Genomic DNA, 18,327 nt, shown 5'->3' on the forward strand with positions numbered 1-18,327 from the left:
CCTGCTGCCCATGAATATGATTTTATTCCACATGATAGAGGTATGAAATTATAGAAAAGGCTCAAAGTTTCTTGAATACCCAATATGTCTGTGGCCTGTGAAAACCTCTTGGTTGCCTTAACTACCACCAATCCCTTCCCCTTTCTTCCATGCTAGCAAAGCTTATCTCCTATAAGAGTGCTAAAAAGCCCAATATTTCTTTGTGGTTCATCATGGCTATGGCCCAATTCTGAACAATAATATGTACTGGGAAGTCTGCCAGGAACTCATGGGAAATATGTCCTTCTTTGACAAAGAGTGATCTTGGAAAGAAGCTTTCGTACCACCCCGCCTTTGAGCACAGCTCTGCTAAGGTGTGCAGTCTAGAAGTATGGTGACCATCTTATGTCCAAGATGCAATCCATTTGAGGATGAAGAGAAAATACACTAAGGATTGCAGATAGAAGTGGTGGAGGATCCTGGGTCCTCAATAATATGATTATCATTAAATCATTCATGGCATCACCCTATTCTAAACATCTTTATGTGTGAGATCATTAAATATCATTATTATTTAGCCCATTCTTTGGTGGGTATTCTATGACTCAATGCCTTCCTATCTCAAACAGCAACACAACCCACTGACAAGTTTGGCTGCCATGAGGATCAGAGCTGTACTCAGGAACTAGCTAAGGACACCACTCCTTGTTTTCAGTCATCAGTTAATATTTCCCCCTGCAAAATTCAGATTTGTTCAATAATTATTTTTGCCCTCAAATACACCAGACAGAAAAGATGAGCATTGGCTTCCTAGTAGGGAAATGACTTCATGATCCTATAATCACACATCAGCAGCAGACCTTGCTGAAACATTACTATATATCTAACTCTCCTGTGCCCTGACCTAACATGCCAGGCCTGAATTAAAAACAGAATACAGAAAAGGTTAAGTTCTGCTTTTAGATTGAAGGTTGCTATGATTCACACCAGTCCCAGGCATCACTTCTCCCAATTCCAGCCCATCCCCTAGGGTGCCTCCTGTCATCTTGCACTTTCTAATTCTCTCAGGGGATTGACATACTTTTCCAATGGACTATAAGCTCTTTATAGAAGTTAGGGACAATATCCAGGGATTACTGTATCCTTCTTCAGTATCCAGGCAGAGAGTCAATAAGTGTTATTTGATAATACTTTATAAAAGATTTAGGACCACAGGCAATCCTCAGATATATTGGGGGTTCAGTTCCAGACCACCACAATAAGGTAAATATTGCAATAAAGTGAGTCAAATGAATTTTTTGGTTTCCCAGTGCATATAGAAGTTATGTTTACACTATACTACTGTAGTCTTATCAAGTGAGCAATAGCATTATAACTAAAAAAGAAACAATGTACATACTATAATTTAAGAATATTACTGAAAGGGCTATCTTTGTTTTCAGCAACTTCTAATCTTTCTTGGTGGTGGAGGGTCTCGCCTGGATGTTGAAGGCTGCTCACTGATCAGGGTGATGGCTGCTGAAGGTGAGGGTGGCTGTGGCAATTTCTCAAACGAAGACAACAGTGAAGTTTGCCACCACAACTGACTCTTCATTTCACTTGAACACTCAGAAGCAATTGTAGGATTGGCCTAATTTCATGTTGTTGTATCTCAAGGAGGCCCAAAGAGAAGAAAAAGAGATGGGAGTGGTTGGTTGATAGAGCAATCAGAACACTCACAACATTTATCTAGTAAGTACACTACCTTATCCTGATCACAGATCACCCCAACAAACATAATAATAGTGAAAGGAGTCTGAAATGTTGTGGGAATTACCAACATGTGACACAGAGACATGAAGTGAGCAAATGCTGTTGGAAAAATGGCACCCGTGGACTTGCTCAATGCAGGGTCCTCACAAACTTTCAATTTATTAAAAACATGCAATGTCTGGGAAGCACAATAAAATGAGGTATGTCTATATTCATGAGAGTTGAGAGTACATAACATAGTTCCTGCAGAGAAAGCACCTGTATAAAAAGATATTTATGATTCCAAGCAGCATGCACTCTAACAACTGTATGAAGGAGAAAGTCAAGGTCACTTGGGTCTGAGATGAGAGAAGACGGCCCCATAGAAGAGCTGTGCCTCAAAACTAGTCCTGAAAGTGGAAAAGACTTAGAGAAGAAGAGAAATGGAAGGACATATCTGGTGGGATACCCAGGGTAAGCAATGATGGAGGCAAAAGGACTTTCAGGGGAGTGAAGGATCGATGTTAGTTCCATATTTTTCTTTAAAAACAGGAGAGGTAGTTTGATTTTACACGCTAGAGGGTCTTTATTGTAAACTTAGGCCTTTAGACTTCCTGTTATACAGAGAACCATTAAAAGTTGTAGGAGCGAGTTACAAGTACATACCTTGCAAATGCCACTTACTATACCTCTTGCTGTAAAATCTAAGTCGCTCATTGATGACAATGCCAGAGGCTCCACTGTCAGTCAGGAGATTATTAGGTGGTGGAGTTATCCAGACCAAGGTTTCCATCACCATGGTGAACAGATTATATAGGACAGACTCAAAAGCCTTCCTGTCTCTTAACTGTTGCTTTCTGCTAACAATCATTCCTGCTAACAGTCACTTGATTTGAAGGACATTCCCAGAGACAAATTAAAATTATGGTCTTATTCTTCATTCTTGACCTGAAGGGCAGAGGCCTATAAAATCCTACACCTCACTTGATAACACATTGTCTGTTGCATTAATCCCACAAGACCCTTCTCTTATTTCATTATTTTCTCTTCCTTACCCCAGAATCCTAATCACCATTCCTTTCGCCTCCACATAGGCATTCTGATGTTGTTGATATGTGTATCTTTGTACATTCGGCATTATTTTGTATTTAACAAATTTGAATTTGTTTTTTAAATTTGGACAGATGGCATTATACTTCAAATCTCATTTTCCTACTTTTTCACTCATAATTTTGCTTTTAAAATGTATCTATATTGCATTTCAAAATATTACATATCTAAACACTGATCATATTGCCTCTATTTGTTGCATAGTTTTCCACAGAGTACAACCACCCCACTTACTTATTTACTGTCCTATGAAGGGCACCCATGAGAATTCCAACTCCCAATTGCCACAAGCAGTGCTAAAAAGACATTTTTGTGCATGATCCCTTTGCGATAATATCTCGGGGATTTGTTCAGAAGTGGGTTTGCAGAAGTAGGATGATTATATAATTTATTGTCTTCCCTAAGAGGAACATTTTGGGAAGTGAAGGGGGCACTATTGGTAAATTATGGCCAAACCTCAGGTGTTCCCTGCCTTCCTGGCTAACTTGTCATCTTCACTTTAATTTCATTAAGATTGTCAGATTGCTTTCTGAAATGATCATACTCTTTACACTTCTTCCAATAATCAAAGAGTTCCCATCACCCCCATATCCTTGTAAACACCTGGCATTACCCAGCTTTCCAGTCGTGACATTCTAATATGTCTGAAGTGGTCTCTGTTGTTCCAATTGCCCCTTCTGATACCAATTCACCATTTGAACTTCCTCTCCAGTGATTTGCTTCTTCATATCCTTTGTACATTTTTCTTTGAGTTTTCCTGCCTCTTTCTGGTCAATTTGCAAGAGTTCTTTGTATATTTTATGTAATAATCCAATGTCACTTTTTTTAGAGGCAGTTTTAAGCATTGCAAATTCTTATCCTAGTCTGTCATCCGTCTATTAAGGTTGTTTATGAAGCTTGTCATTTATGGTTGACAAGGTCACCATTTTCTCTTTAAAAATGAAAAGACACTATTATTTTCTTCTCCAAGCTCTCGCTGGTTCTCTAGTTCTTTGCATATTCTTTACAAAACAACAGTAAGATCAATAGTAACTGCAATGTGGCCTAAGATATAAGACATCTTGGCCTGTGGAATAGGATACTAAAGCTGAAAAGGACTTTGGATATCACCTGGTTCAAACCCCCGCTTGACAGATACAACATTCCAAGTCCCCAAACAACAAGTGCCTTGACCAAGGGCCAAAAGCACAGGTCTCCTGACTGATTCCAGGCTGGGGTCTTGTTAGCACACCAGGCACAATGTCAAAGTGTCTCTGTTACTCCAGCCAGTCCTAATCAGGACTGACTCACTCTCCTATTGCCCAGGCTACAGAGTGAGTCTAGTTTTTGTTGCACAGTTGACTTCTTACCCAAGGTTTGGGGTGCTAAAAGGCTAAAATGCTTTCATTTACGATGTCATTATTATCAGCACATGTTTATTTGCTGCATTTTCGACATTTCAGAGTAATGCCAGAGACAGGTGACCTCACCTTGCTGTGGATAGCATCTCTGAAAAGAGCCCACCTAACCTCTTGAACCTAATGTCAACAAAACTCGGCTCCGTGGCTTCCTCTGTTTCACTCTCTCGATGCAAAACACATGGGCCAAATTTATGTCACTGCAATTTGCCTGGCAGCCTGCATTTAAATCACCAAGGTTTGCAGCTCCACGTTTTAGGGTGTTGTTTGCAGTCCTGTAGCCAAGAGCTCTAAAGGAACAAGAGCCCATGACGTCTTGTTAGCCAGCCGGATGTGATGGGGCCCTCCTGGCAGACTAATTAGTATGCTGCAGCATATCTGCATATCTCTCAAGTAGACATTGTTTGTGTCTTTCCTCAGTGACAGGGGAGACTGTTCAGTAGGACATCTTACCTTTTAATATGCAGGGTTTGTTAGAAGAACAGCTCAATTCATATTTCCCTGGTTTGATGGTAAGTGAACAGCAGTGGCAATATTAATCTGTAGTAACCTGTCAGTGAACTCTACAGCTAATATGATGTAGTTATGATTTTACCATCAATCAGGACTGAACAGGCTCTGGGCAATCCTTACAGCACAGCCTCAAAAAATCTAATTGTGCAAAAGCTTCTTTGGTTTCCAACATTTCTTTTTTATCTGTCACAGGCTTTAGGCCTAGTACACAACCTTTTATTATTGGCCTTATTGCATTAGCTTGTTGGACAAAGGAGAAAAGGCTAAAGCAGAGGGTTCCCCTGCATTCCATCATTTGTTTGCATGCAGGATTTTATTTGACAGTCCTGTATTGTTTTAGATGTAGATAAAAATTATCAGGACATATGGCATCGCATGAACTTTTGAACTGCCAATTGCCAATGTGCTCTTAAGGACTAGCGGCATCTAACAATTCTGATCTACCTACAGAGGCAGAGATGCCACATGGACAACCAAATATGGTCTCTCCAGGGAACTGCATTTTAGAGTCAACATAACCTTGCATGTTCTCCTTGACCAGTTTTTATGCAGGGGAGGAGTAAAATCACTTAGAGATGGAACATTAGCAACTGAGATGATCTTTAGCTAAAATTAAGGTTGAATATTTGTGATATGATGATAAGAAGCAGTTTACTTTCTCCAAGAACCTGCACACACAGTGTGAAGTAGCATGGGGCCGCATGGCCTCCGTTCATATGCAGAACATTTCTCCCCTATGTCTGGACACAGTCAGACTCTATTCCAATAAAAGCATGTGCATAAAACACAAATCCACATCAAAGTAGCTCCAGCCCTTGAGTCTATAGGGTTGGAAGGGACTATGAGACTTATAACATATAAAAACAGTTAGGAAGATGAACTATTAAGTTTATCCATTTAGGCATTTTAATCTTTTGCATCTTAAATGCGATTGGGCCTTTTGGAACTGGGAAATTGCTAATCAGCATGTTGGGTAAATGTTTCTATTTTAAAATGTGCACATTTAGAAATAACAGCTGGCCATAAAGTGTATATTTATGTTTGTGATTTAATGTATCACAAACTTTATATTTTATTTCATTTAGCTTCACAAAGAGACCACACTCTTTTTTTTTTTTGCAAGCCTTATATAACTTCTACAACAGCTTTATGACTCAAGATGCACATATGATGATAAATCAGATATGCCTAAGTTTTTCAAATCTGAAACTCCTTCTAATCAAAAAAATTAAGGATTATATTCACTTCTTACCCTGTTACACTTATTTAAAGATTCAGTCGAAAATTTCTATTCATTAATCAGGAAAAATCTGCATAGAATTACAGTGATTGTCTTTTGAAACACTGCACCCTTGCATCAAAGGAAACAGATTGTGAATAAGGGCACATCAACAGCACAGCTGAGTGTTAACTCTTCACAAGCCAGCATGCACATTGTCCACAACCTAATAAAAACATCTACACAAAATGAGGAAATGGCTGTGACATCCTGCAATAAGCGTGCAGGAACGCGCCTTGGAACTACCGAGACGGCTTGCTGGAGCAGAAAGACAAAAACAGGATGTGAAAATTATTGCAGGAGTGGTGGTGGTTTTGAGAGTTCTCTGGCTACCTCTCCATCATTTGTGAGATTTGTTTTTTTTATTTAATTGTCTCTAGAAGATTCTTTTCAAATACGTAAATCTAAATGATCATGAGGAAGCCCACCTGAAAACATCTCAGCTTTGACAGACCTCTTGGCAATTTACAGCTCCTTGTGTAACTATGCCTGACAATGTGGTTGGCATACCCCTAACACGGGCTTTTGTCAATACAGGAAAATGTTTGCATTTGTCAGAGCAGGTTTATTCCCAAAGCATCACAGCTAAAATGTGACGAAGAGTACTAGATCCTACTGTGTTGTTATTAACAAGAAAAACATGACATAGAACATTCCTGTGAGCGGTTTCAAAGTCTGAAAACTAGGAAAGAGTCCAAAACTGAATGATTACCCCCAAATAAGAAATCTAGGCAGTCTAACCTAGATGTTGCTGAATATTCAATTTTTTAAATGAAAAAGCATGTACAGAGAATAGCTACTATATGCATGCAATATCCATAACAATCAAAAAAGTTCTCTCCAAAAGTAAAAAGTACTAAGCAAATGAACAACATCATTTCACCAACATTCTTCTTGGGTGGGCTGGAAAAAAGATAACTGGATTCATCTTATCAATGTCTCAATAACTGTAAATCAAGAAAATATGCCTTTCAAGAGAGTTCACTGAAAACAAGGGCAAAAGGTTTATAGAGGAGAACAGGAGATAGAGACCTGGGGGCAGACGGATGGTGAATTTCCTTTAAAAAAATATCTATCTGGTTATAGTGATAGAGAAAGATATAGAGTTATGGGGAGAGGAAGAGGGAAAAGCTGACGAAACCCACATATTAATTAACTGTAAATTTAAAACAAATAAACATTACTATGCAAATTGTTTATATTTTCAAACATTCGTCCCTACATGTGTATGTGTAGATGTAAAATATACCTTCTCATGTTATCACCAATGGTTTTTTAAATAAAATGTCTATTAAAGTGCATCTTGGGTACATACAATTCTAGCCAGGTTTGTACTCATTGAGAATATTTCCTAGACCCCAGATAAATTAATATAGTTTCATATAATTTATGTTTTTTTTTAATTATACTCTTGTTTGGAAGGAAAAGAGCAACAATTATTCTGGTAGTCTACTAAGCATGGAAAGAACTGAAAAATGTAAAAGTCATGATGGCAAAATGTGTGAAGTTCAGCAGGCAACGAGAGGGAAACAATTATAAGCTCAGTTGGTCAGAATACAATAAAGCTGGTAAAAAAAATACGATGATTAATTTCAAAATCATTAGAAAAACATCAAGTAATGCATGAATCATTGGATTAGTCAGCTCCTCTTATATTTTGTAGCAGAAAAATGAGAATTGTAATTCAAATCCAATCACATTTACTCTCATTCCTTTTTGGATAACATTATGGTATCAATACAAAAATTTAGATCAAGGCTGTAGGTCAAATGAAATATATGCTATGGGTCAAATGAAGTATTTGGTTGAACTATATGAAACTGTCATTTTGTGGGACACCTGGGTGGCTCAGTAGTTGAGCGTCTGCCTTTGGCTCAGGGCCTGATCCCAGATTCCCGGGCTCCTGGCCTGCTTCTCCTCCCTCTGCCTGTGTCTCTGCCTCTCTTTCTGTGTCTCTCATAAATAAATAAATAAAAATCTTAAAAAAAAAGAAAAGAAATTGTCATTTTGTAGGTCAAAATCAGTTGAGCTTTAGCAAGTCCAGGTGGTCCATGGATCTTCATATATGTTGTAATGGAGGCAATTTAAGATAGTTTTTGAGGTCAAATGGGCATGTATGGATTCCACCTCATTTCTACACTTTGTTAGCTATGAACCCTCAGGTAAGTTACATGCTTTTACCTCTCCGACAGTGTCCCCACCTAGATGAAGGTGTTGTGGTATCCACTCTTGGAGTGTCATGTGGATTAGGTGAGTTGTCTGTGTATAGTGCCTCATACAGGGATTTGCCCCACTTAATGAAAGAGTAATTCCCCAAAGGTATATTTTAAAGTCAGCAGTTTAGAACTGAGAAAAGAGGGACCCTGAGATTCTACTGAATCTTCTAAGATGCCCCACAATTTTAAGTGTTCTGGGCTTCTGGTCACCTTCCAGAAAAGCCACACCTAACACAAGCCAGCTGTCCATATAGGTGAGGGCATCCCACCAGAACATCTGCTTTGAATCAATGTCAGCTTCATCTTCGAAAGATATCCTAAATCTTGTTTCCACACCTCACTCTGCCAGGGACAGTAGAATTTAAAATAACCAGGAAGACACAGAGAAAAATTCTTTGAAATTCAATAGCCATGAAATTGCAAAGTGGAGTAGGTGGGGAGCTTATGTCAAGCCCCTCACACTTCATAAGCAATTTGATAACTTCTCAATGTCTCATGATATTAATCCCACTGGCCTTACATATTTGGGTTAATTTCCTTTGGGGTAAGCTTTTTCACACCCCACCCAGCCAGAGAAGTAAGTGCTTATCAAACTCCGGCGGATGCTGATGGGTGGTTTCTTTTCAGTGAGTCCAGGTCTCCAACACCCAGTCTGCTCTCCCCACAGAAGCCTTCCGAGTGAATTCCATTACCGACAAGCTTTCTGGCCAAAGGACACAGAGCCCTGAAAATACATCTAATAATAAGCTTGTGGCTGTGATGAGTGATTTCCATGTAATATTTCACTTTGTTCTCACAAGTCTACAAAAGTTATCACAGACACTTAGAAATGAGGAAACAACTTCAGCCTTACCAAAATCACACTACCAGGTGCCAGAGGATCCCAGCGTTGGACTTCTCTGTTATTACACCTTGGCGCTTCTGAAAGTCAGGAATAGCCTAAGAATCGACAAGCTATAAAGGATTCTTTTTTTTTTTCCTTATGGGTAGAATTTCTACATCAAATAATCAGCTAAAGATGACTATCCGCCCTCAATACCTCCTCCAGCTCATTCCCATTATTCTTCAAAGTGGGTCAACATCACTCTGTCTTCCATTAGTGATTAAAGGGTGGTTTTCTCCTCTGTGATTCCCAGTGTTTTACCTTTAAAGGGAACTCTTTCAGTGAACTGATACATTGTTTTCCATCTTAGCTCCATCCTTCCAATCCTTGGAAGTTGGGTATCCTTCCAATCCTTGGAAGTTGGATATCTTTCAACTCCGGCAACAGTTACTCGTATCACAGGTTTTCCTGGTGTTAAAAATACCAGATTTTGCCCACTTGCACCTTTAGAATCCGTGCAGGCCCAGGATCTCTGGCACAAATCAATATTCTCTGTTAGAGAAGTGCAGGAATGAGCCAATAGAATTAGCGGAGTAATTTACTGTGCCTCTGCTGCAGCTGGTAGGGAAGGCAGAGGGAAGCCAGCAGATGTTTGTTGGATAATGGCGGCTTCCCCCAGTGGTCAGAGCCCAATGCCCATACTCCATTAGCAGTCTGTCGAGCTTAATAAAAAAAAGGATAAAGAAGATTTGGGTTTTGTCCATTTGTAATGCCAATTGAGTTCGCCTCCTACTATTTCATTACAATGTTCCGTGCTTTTTATGGTTATAATATGGAATAATATCATATGAAGTTTTAGATTTGTTGTGATGACAAAAGGCAAAGGTTTGGACGCAGACAGGTCAGAAACTGTTACTGGGGTCACAGTTTCCTATAATTATAGAAACTTCCTATAATGAAAGTGTTCAGGAAATCATGGCCATTGGTAACCCACTACCAGCTTGTTGGAAACTAAAATGGCAGCAGGAAGCATGTGGAAGAACATGTGGGGTCTCCTGTGTCCTTGCAATGGAGTAATTTACAGAAGTTTTGTTTTCTTTTTCCAAAATATTAATGAATAAATTTGTATCAATAAAACACACAGTCAAGCAAAACCCTGTTTCCTTAGGATTAACTTCTGTCCTTGCCGTTGTGCCCAACCACCTGGGAGAGAAACCAAGATGTTGAGGGCAGCAGTACTCTCTCCTACAAGGCTGCTGAGGGGGCAACAGTACATATACTATGAACCCACAGCAAATCTTGGTATGCGCTTTGGTTTTGTTTCTTTTTTTGCATCTTATTAATACCCTGAAATGTTTATCGAGGCATATTCAGTCAAGATATATTTTCTGAGGCTTACTATGGCAAGGTCCTGAGTCAGGTTCACTGGAGAGATGATTTATAAATGAGTGTGTAATAAATGTACGAATATTAATGGTATAGGAAGATTGACACAAACTTTGGGGGGCAAGGCCAGGGGAGGGTGTTTACAAGAGGAAAAGATGAGACAACATTATTTTTTTAAGAGCCACTTCAGCTTGAAGTCTTGGTGGAACTTGCACAACCAGAGGGGTGGCGAGAGAAAGGGGAAGGAGATGGCCAGGTCAGAGGCACAGACTTGGTCAGAGAACAGAGAGGAGCTGCGTGGGCTGGACATGAGTTGGTGGCAAAGTAGTCCCATATAAGCCTACAAAAGAAAAGAGCCTAAAGCTTAGAACACTTTGAATGCCAAGCTCTGCCATGTAGATTTTATGTGGTGGACTAATGGGCACCATTGAGGGGCTCTGAGCACCATCTGTCTGTTCTGTGATTCATGAAGGTCATTGGTCACTGAAGTGCAGGCTGAATTTGTGGGTATGGAGTAGCAGGAAGTTGAAGGATAATGAAGGCATGAACTTTAGGAAAATGAAATGGAAGCTAAACTGAGGATTTGATGTTAAGGGACTAGAAAATGCAGTACCTACCAGATAACTGGGTGATGTGATGGGAGGTTAGTAGTTCAAGAGGAAGAAAGGGCCAGTGGCAACTGAGGTTTCAAATCTTGGGAACTGGGTGCCATTAAAAAGCCAGACCGCTGAGAAAAGAAACTGATTCGGAGACACTGCTGAGTATCTCAGCTTGTCAAGTGCTTTTCACGCAGCGTTTCATCTCATGTTCACAATTTTTATTAGAAGCCATATTATTCCCACTTTACTTCTGAGGAAACTAGGACTCTGATAATAACCAATTTGCCCAATGTCGCACAGACAGCATGTGGAAGAGTGAGGATTTGAACTCATTTCTGTCTGGCTTCAAGTCTATACTGTATTCCAAAGGTTTTCCATCTGTGCTGTCAAGAATTCTAGAAATCCTCAGAGGCTCCTTGGGATCTCCTGAAGGGACATGATGGACATTGCACCTCTGGGGTCCCATCAGACTGGCTTAAGATTTCCTTCAGTGAAAGAGCTTTCCTATTAGCAAAACCAGCATGTCCTATTTCATCTTAAAAGAAGAAAAGAAGGAAAACAGTGTGGCTTGTTTTTGGACACACTGAATTTGAGAAGCACACGGGACAGGTGAAAGTGTCCAAATGTCAAATATGAAGAACTGATCTTAGAACTGAAGGTACAGGTTCAGGAGAATGTGGAGGGGAATCAGTGCAAGGGGCTGCCTAGTTCCTTGCTGGTATTAGCTTTCTAGTATAAATAACCACATTCTTGCATTTCTAATATTAGTAATCACATTTAACAGTCATGTGCTAGAAAGGGTAAAAGTTCCTACTTGCCCTGTGATGCTGGATGTTGCTCTCTTGAATGTCTACACACCTCTGCTCCCAACAGTTGGGTATCTAATTTATCAAGAGCACTTGGGCTTATTCCCAAACCAGTTTTTTCTAGTTGCATTTGTTTTTATAATTCATAATTTAATTAAATAATATGTAAACTGGGGATCCCTGGGTGGCGCAGCGGTTTGGCACCTGCCTTTGGCCCAGGGCGCGATCCTGGAGACCTGGATCAAATCCCACATCGGGCTCCTGGTGCATGGAGCCTGCTTCTCCCTCTGCCTGTGTCTCTGCCTCTCTCTCTCTCTCTCTCTGTGACTATCATAAATAAATTTTAAAAAATAAAAAAAATTAAAAAAATAAATAATATGTAAACCAATGCAATATGAATGCAAAGGAAATAAAGTTTTTCTTTGAAAAATAGGTTGAATTATTTGGAAAGAATAGACAAGTTACTTTGCCTTCAAATGAGATGAGAATGAGATTATTATATAATACTGGAGGAAACCATAAAAACCTAGACAGGTTATTATTATTATTATTATTATAGCTTCTACTACAAGAAAGTTGAGTTGGCCTTCAAGCATCAGACCTTGACCCTACATCAAAAAAGTGGGAAATTAATGTATATTGGTAAGTTTGAGATAAAAATAAATTGCTACATGGGTTTATATGTATTAATTTTTATGATGCTTGTTTAAAATGACTTATTTACTAACCTACAACTACTAACTGACCAAGTAGGATGAGAACCCATTTACCATGTATTTCTAGCCCTTGAACAGAAAGGGGATTTTTACCACTTGAACCAGGTCAGTTACTTGACTCTTCCGATCCTTAGGTCAAACCAACTAGAAAACTTGGCAAGGAACAAAAAAATTGTTGAACTGGGTTGGAACTTCTAGAACCAATCAATATGAGAGGGGGCAGGGGCGAAAGTTTAGACTTTAAATGACTTAATTATGATTTCCACTTGGAAAATTATGTGGAAAGAAATTTTTTCTTATTTTAAATATATGTAGGCTCACTTATTACTGATCAGCACAATCCTGTCAATCTCCATGGTCACATAAAATAGGGTTCCAGGCCAGGCTAGCAGGGAATGGACCGCTGTGAAGACGTTTTTAACTGTGTACGCAAGGTCAGATTTTACTTTGCTGCCCTGGAGAAATACGAGGAGCTGGAGCAAACAGAAGGAGAGGCCACACTGCTCCCCAACAGCTGCTGCATCGTGACCCGGAAGCCCTGAGCGTTCAGCACCAGCCATGAGGCCTGTGTCTCTAATTGGCACTGCAGCCAGTTAAGACTCTTCCCTTTGTGTGCCCTAGACTGCCAGAGCCAGAGAGAGAGAGAGAGAGAGAGAATAATATGTGTGTGTGGTGTGTGATCACCTGCTTCCCTTCCCTTGTTGCCATGGGTTACAGAGCCCAGAGCCAGAGAGTGGGGCCAAGCACTCGGGGTGGAAATAACTGCGTCAGCCTCTGAGAAAAAGAAATTAGAAATAGGGAGCAGGGAAACAATGGGCAAAAGAACAAAAATCAACATCCCAAGGCAGCCCAACTGTGAGCAAGGAAGCCAGGCCGCCGAAAGGAGAGCAGCCCTTCATAAATCTAGCTCCCCCCAGACACGTTGGTCTAAACACGGAGGAAGAGAACAGAACAAATGCAAATGTCTACAGCAACCCTATGCCTCCAGCCCCTTGGGCCTTTTGCACAGGTCTAGGATCCACCTTGCATAAAAACAAAGTCTGTTAAGAGTTAAGTCAACAGCTGTCAGGGAGTCCACCCTATGCATAGCATTGCGGAGTACCAGGCACTGAGCGGAGAGACGTACCAACAGGCAACAGGAAGGAGGCTGTGACCTTGGAGAGGCCACTGTTTAATTAGACATCTGAAGTCTGTAAGTCAGGCTTGTTGTGAACCCTGCACCCAAATACTCATTACTCTTCTTATTTGATGGCCCATCAGGGAAAAGAATGTCTTCCCCCCTCTTTCCTTTAGCTTCTGAATATTTTATATGAAATGTCATAGCTTGTAGAAGTAGAGGGGACTTTTCAACAAGGTCCAATCCCCTGATTTTATGGCTGGGAACACAGGCTCAGAGAGGTTAACTGCCTTGATCAAGATAACCCAGCCTGTTTGGGGCTTTTTTTTGTTTGGTTTTGGTTTTATGTGTTTGTTTGCTTGCTTGCTTGCTTGCTTGTTTGCTTTCTGCAGAGAAAGAAAAGGGGGGGAAAAGAGTCTTAAATGAGCCAGCTAATGTTTACTTATATCAGTCTCAGATGGGCTAGCCAGGAGGTGAGAATCCCACATCTCTCAGAACGAACTATCAAGAGAAGAGATAACTAAGATCCCTGCTTTTCCGAGAGGGCCACCCACTGCCTCTGGATAGGAGGCCAAGGGCCTCTTGCCAACAATGTTGCTCAGTCCAAGTCTCATGGATGGCAGGACATTTGGAGGATCGTTAGGACAGACATGCTAGTGAAGGTGTGATCTACAGGCCTTTCTGATTCAGCCCATGGTACCACCGGGAGCTTCCAGGAGCAATTTCTTTCTCCTCTGACCCCTGTCCTCACTTACTACAGTGCCTGCTGACTTTTGCCATCCTCTCCTTCCTCAGGTCTGTGGTGAGCCTGTGTACTTCCCCGGTTACCATCGGCTATTGGCAGGAAGCTAATTCAACAAGAGGTTGTGACTAATCTGTGTGCCTGAAGGGAACTAGTTTTTTGATGCTATATTGCTGACTAGCCACTTGCCAACTCTCTTTCCTGCTCTATCTCCACTTGTTAAATACGGTGAGGTGGCCATTCTCTTTTTTGGCTTCTAGTGTGTCTTGCTACCTCAAGAATTTAGGCTCTTGCATTAAAACATGTGAGGAGTGGTGTCAACTGTAGGCTTCTGGCAGCCACTGTAAAAACGTGATCGCCACCTGATGCCAGTAGGTGGAGATAACTATGGCCACTTGACTCCATGAGCCTCCAGAGAAGGCTAACGTCAGAGAGAGAGGAGCATGACCCCTCATAGAAGTGTGGCGAGGTGACCCAGCTCTTCCGTCTCCCCTGAGCTCCCCGTGGGAGTAGGGTGGGGAGAGCACAGGTTTCTTAAAGGGCAAATCAATGATTCCAAAGCTTCTGTGAATGTTCGTCAGGAAGCCCTAGGGAGCTCTGGCGCTGGGAACACACAGGAGCTGTAGGCCTCACCTGGGAACGCAGACTGTCCCCGGGAACCGCAGGAGACAGGTGTGCCCAGGTTCACGTCCCACCCACAGTACCACAGCTATTCCAAAGGAATAGAAGGGAGTTCAACTTCTCTCTGCTAAACAGATTAATCCAGATCCTAAATCCTGCTTGTTGCTAATGGCTAGATATCCCTGAGATGGATTCCTCAGCAAGTCCCTTGATCTTGCAGGCTCTCTGGGGGCTGCAGATTTCTCTCAGTAATCAAAGCCCATAGATCTTTTTTCTTTAGAGCTTTATCTATACTCCGCGAGTTTTGCAAAATCCTTAGGCCATGTCCTTCTCTATTTCACTTCACTCTTGTTCTTCCTCTATCCAAATCACTTATTTACCTCTCGCTTTTGATCTCCACGCAGAAATAACCTCTCAGAGGTCTGGCATCAACGACACACCAAGAAGAAATGTTTACAGAGCACCTACTGGGCGCCCCCGCAGGGCCAGGGCCAGGGTATAACTGCACACGTGGCAGATGTGCTCTGTCCTCACCACACTCATCTAGGGAGTCAAAAAGCCAGAGGTGGAAGTTTCTGTTGAGAAGTAGGAGGTTGGAGATGGAGAAAGGGAAACACAGCTACAAAGGCCCCCAAGTCAAGAGAGCGTATGGCATGTGAGAGAAACTGAAAGGAGCCCAGTAAGTCGGGGTGTAGACAGCAAAGGAGGGACGGTGAGAGACGGTGTGGCAGGAGGCCGGCAGAGAGCAGGTCGCAGAAACCTGCAGACCTTCTAAACCACATCAAGGAATTAAACTTATCCTGTGGGAAATGGGAGACATTGAATGTTATAAGCAGGGGGTGGTGCGATCAGATTTGAATTGTAGAAAGATGGACGCAAGACTGAAGGGGCCTGGGAGCATCGACAGGGAGACCAGTTAGGAGGAAAGTGAGTGGGGGTAATGACAAGAGTAGCGTCAGTGAGGATGAAAAATCTGAACAGAGACTTAGTTAAAAGTGGAGATGCCATCTGACAGCTGTGTGGGCTGGTGTGTGAGAAGAGCATGGGCTGCTGTGAGAGGCCTCATTAATTACCAAATAGGAAGACATAGATGACCCCAGATGTCAGTCGCTGGTACTTGCCCAATCACAGCCCCAGCTAAAGGGACGGGTCTAGAGGAGCCTGTGTTAAACAAGGCCACCCTACTCCACCTGGTCCCAGTTGATGAGACCAGGGGTAAGCTCCTGACCCAAAGGCAGGCTGTCCAGAGGCTGGCCAGCAACCTGTGATGTGGGCCTGTCCTATCACTAGAAGCTGGACCAGCTAAATTGGCTCTCTTGAGAATATAAACTATGAAAATGCCAAGAGAATGAGTCAGTTAGTAATAAGAGCTGAAGTTTGAAAAGGATGGAGCAAAAGGAAACATGAGCAACCTGGCGCTATAGGGAAAAGGAAGACATGAGAAAGCAACAGTGGCCAGTCCACAGAGAGGATAGAATGCAACAGACGGCAGAAGTAAACAGATAAACCAATAGAGGGTATCCCTACAGTTCCTGAGAGCCACAGAGAGCATAGGTACTTTCTAGAACTATCTCAAGCCCTGAGCATATTCTATTTCAAATGCTGTTCCACAAGGATCCTTGCAATAAATCACCTCCGTAACTTGAGAGTCTTTGTTCATTGCAACAAAAGAGAATTGCCAAAACACTCACCTAATATTTTGCCCAGTGTCATGTGCTTGACTCTGCCCATCTTGCTGCTTATCTCCAGGGTGGTCCAGAGATGCTTGTTTGCCCTAGATCCCTGGAGGAAGGAATTGTCATCCTTGATGACTTTACAAAAGCCGCCGTTGGCCATACTCAGTAGGTACATCACAATCAGAAAGAATGTAAAGCTTCATTCCAGAGATTCTGCTCTATGGCAAAATTTTAAACCCATGATGTGTTTCAGTGGGTTGAAAATGTCTTTGAACATGTGCTCCCGTATCCAGAGCTATGATTAATTACTGGTTGTTGCTGCTGGTTATGCCTGCAGCTCTCAGCAAGAAAATGAGTAAAAAGTATTTGAGCTTTTACATTCTCTATCTGACAAAGAGCCTCTTTAAAAGAAAGAAAGAACAAAAGAACAGGAAAGGAGAGGACAGGCAAAGAAAGAAAGGAAAGGAAAGGAAAGGAAAGGAAAGGAAAGGAAAGGAAAGGAAAAAAAAACAGAGCTGGATATAATTTATACCAAGGTTCCCATATTTTCTGGGCAGCCTGGGCCCAGCCAGCATCTGTCCTGAGATGAGCTATGACGGGGGCAGGTGAGTGGTGCTGCTTCTTCCCCACACACGAAGTTATCCTCATCATGCTCTGTGCACATTTCTGAATTAGTTCCAGCTAGTTAGTGTCACTGCAGGACAATTTAGACTGCCATTGTTTGAGTATTCAACATACTCTTCGATGATGGATTCCCAGAAAAGGCAAAATCCATTATTTACACACAGTAGGAAAATAAACCTTCTCCCCAGCCTACAACATGAAGATCGGAGGCTTTTCATTTTAGACAGTTGGAAATTTTGCATTCAAGTGGCTTTGTCAACTCTTTTAATCAATGTCTTTTGGAAAAACAAATTTAGCAATTCGGCTCCTTTATTCAGTGGGGGGTGAGGTGTAACTAAGGGTATTAGCTATCATGAATGGTTCATGGTATATTAGCCGGCACTGGCTTGTAATAAAGTGCCACTAACTGACAGCTATGCCTTGAGGTAGTGTCACGGTAAAACAATAACAACAACGCCCCCGCACCCCCTAATTGAAAAGTACAGGTAGGGGAGTTCAGTTCAAAGAGCATTTCTCTCCAGCTAGAAGAAAAATACCCTTCCCCATGGATCAAAGGTGTTCCCATGGTCTAGACACAATAGTTTTCAAGTCAATACAGCAGGTCATTGATGTTCTCTGAGTTCCCTTCTGACAGATGCCCAGATGCTCTCAGCACAGGGGCCAGGTCGGAGAGAAGGTGTGAATGGTGTCCCATGGACCTCAGGACAGGAGGTGAGGAGATCTCTGCTTATTAGCAAAGGCTTTGCAGGCGACCACTTCAGTGGTCAGGGAGACTTTGGGTGGTTGGTCAATGCAACTGGATTGGAGCGAAGAACTATAGAAGAGTATTTCCCAAAGTGTGTTCCCAGGGATGGATTAGGTATAACATAGGAAAAGGAGTCCAAGATCAGATAAGTTGGGAAAATTATGGAATAAAGAAAGCTACACAGGTTGCAGGATTTCTTGAATCTTTTAATAGGCTAATTAATCTGTAAAAAAAGAGTATGGTTTGT

At 41.6% G+C, this 18,327-nt stretch overlaps 1 long non-coding RNA gene across 3 annotated transcripts in view; it reads right to left on the reverse strand.

Moving 5' to 3' along the window:
• LOC140624602 (uncharacterized) overlaps positions 1 to 16,888 on the reverse strand; it is a 40,666-nt gene extending 23,778 nt beyond the window's left edge. For 2 of the 3 annotated variants that reach the window (XR_012024072.1, XR_012024073.1), the window contains exons 1-2: positions 16,727 to 16,888; positions 1,379 to 1,629 (exon numbers count right to left, since the gene is read on the reverse strand). This is a non-coding gene — a long non-coding RNA (uncharacterized lncRNA). The remainder of the gene's footprint in view (positions 1 to 1,378; positions 1,630 to 16,726) is intronic. The other variant, XR_012024071.1, reaches the window with a different exon arrangement.
• Positions 16,889 to 18,327: the final 1,439 nt, after the last annotated feature.

Source organism: Canis lupus, chromosome 34, assembly GCF_048164855.1.
Source record: "Canis lupus baileyi chromosome 34, mCanLup2.hap1, whole genome shotgun sequence".
Classification (NCBI taxonomy): domain Eukaryota; kingdom Metazoa; phylum Chordata; class Mammalia; order Carnivora; family Canidae; genus Canis; species Canis lupus.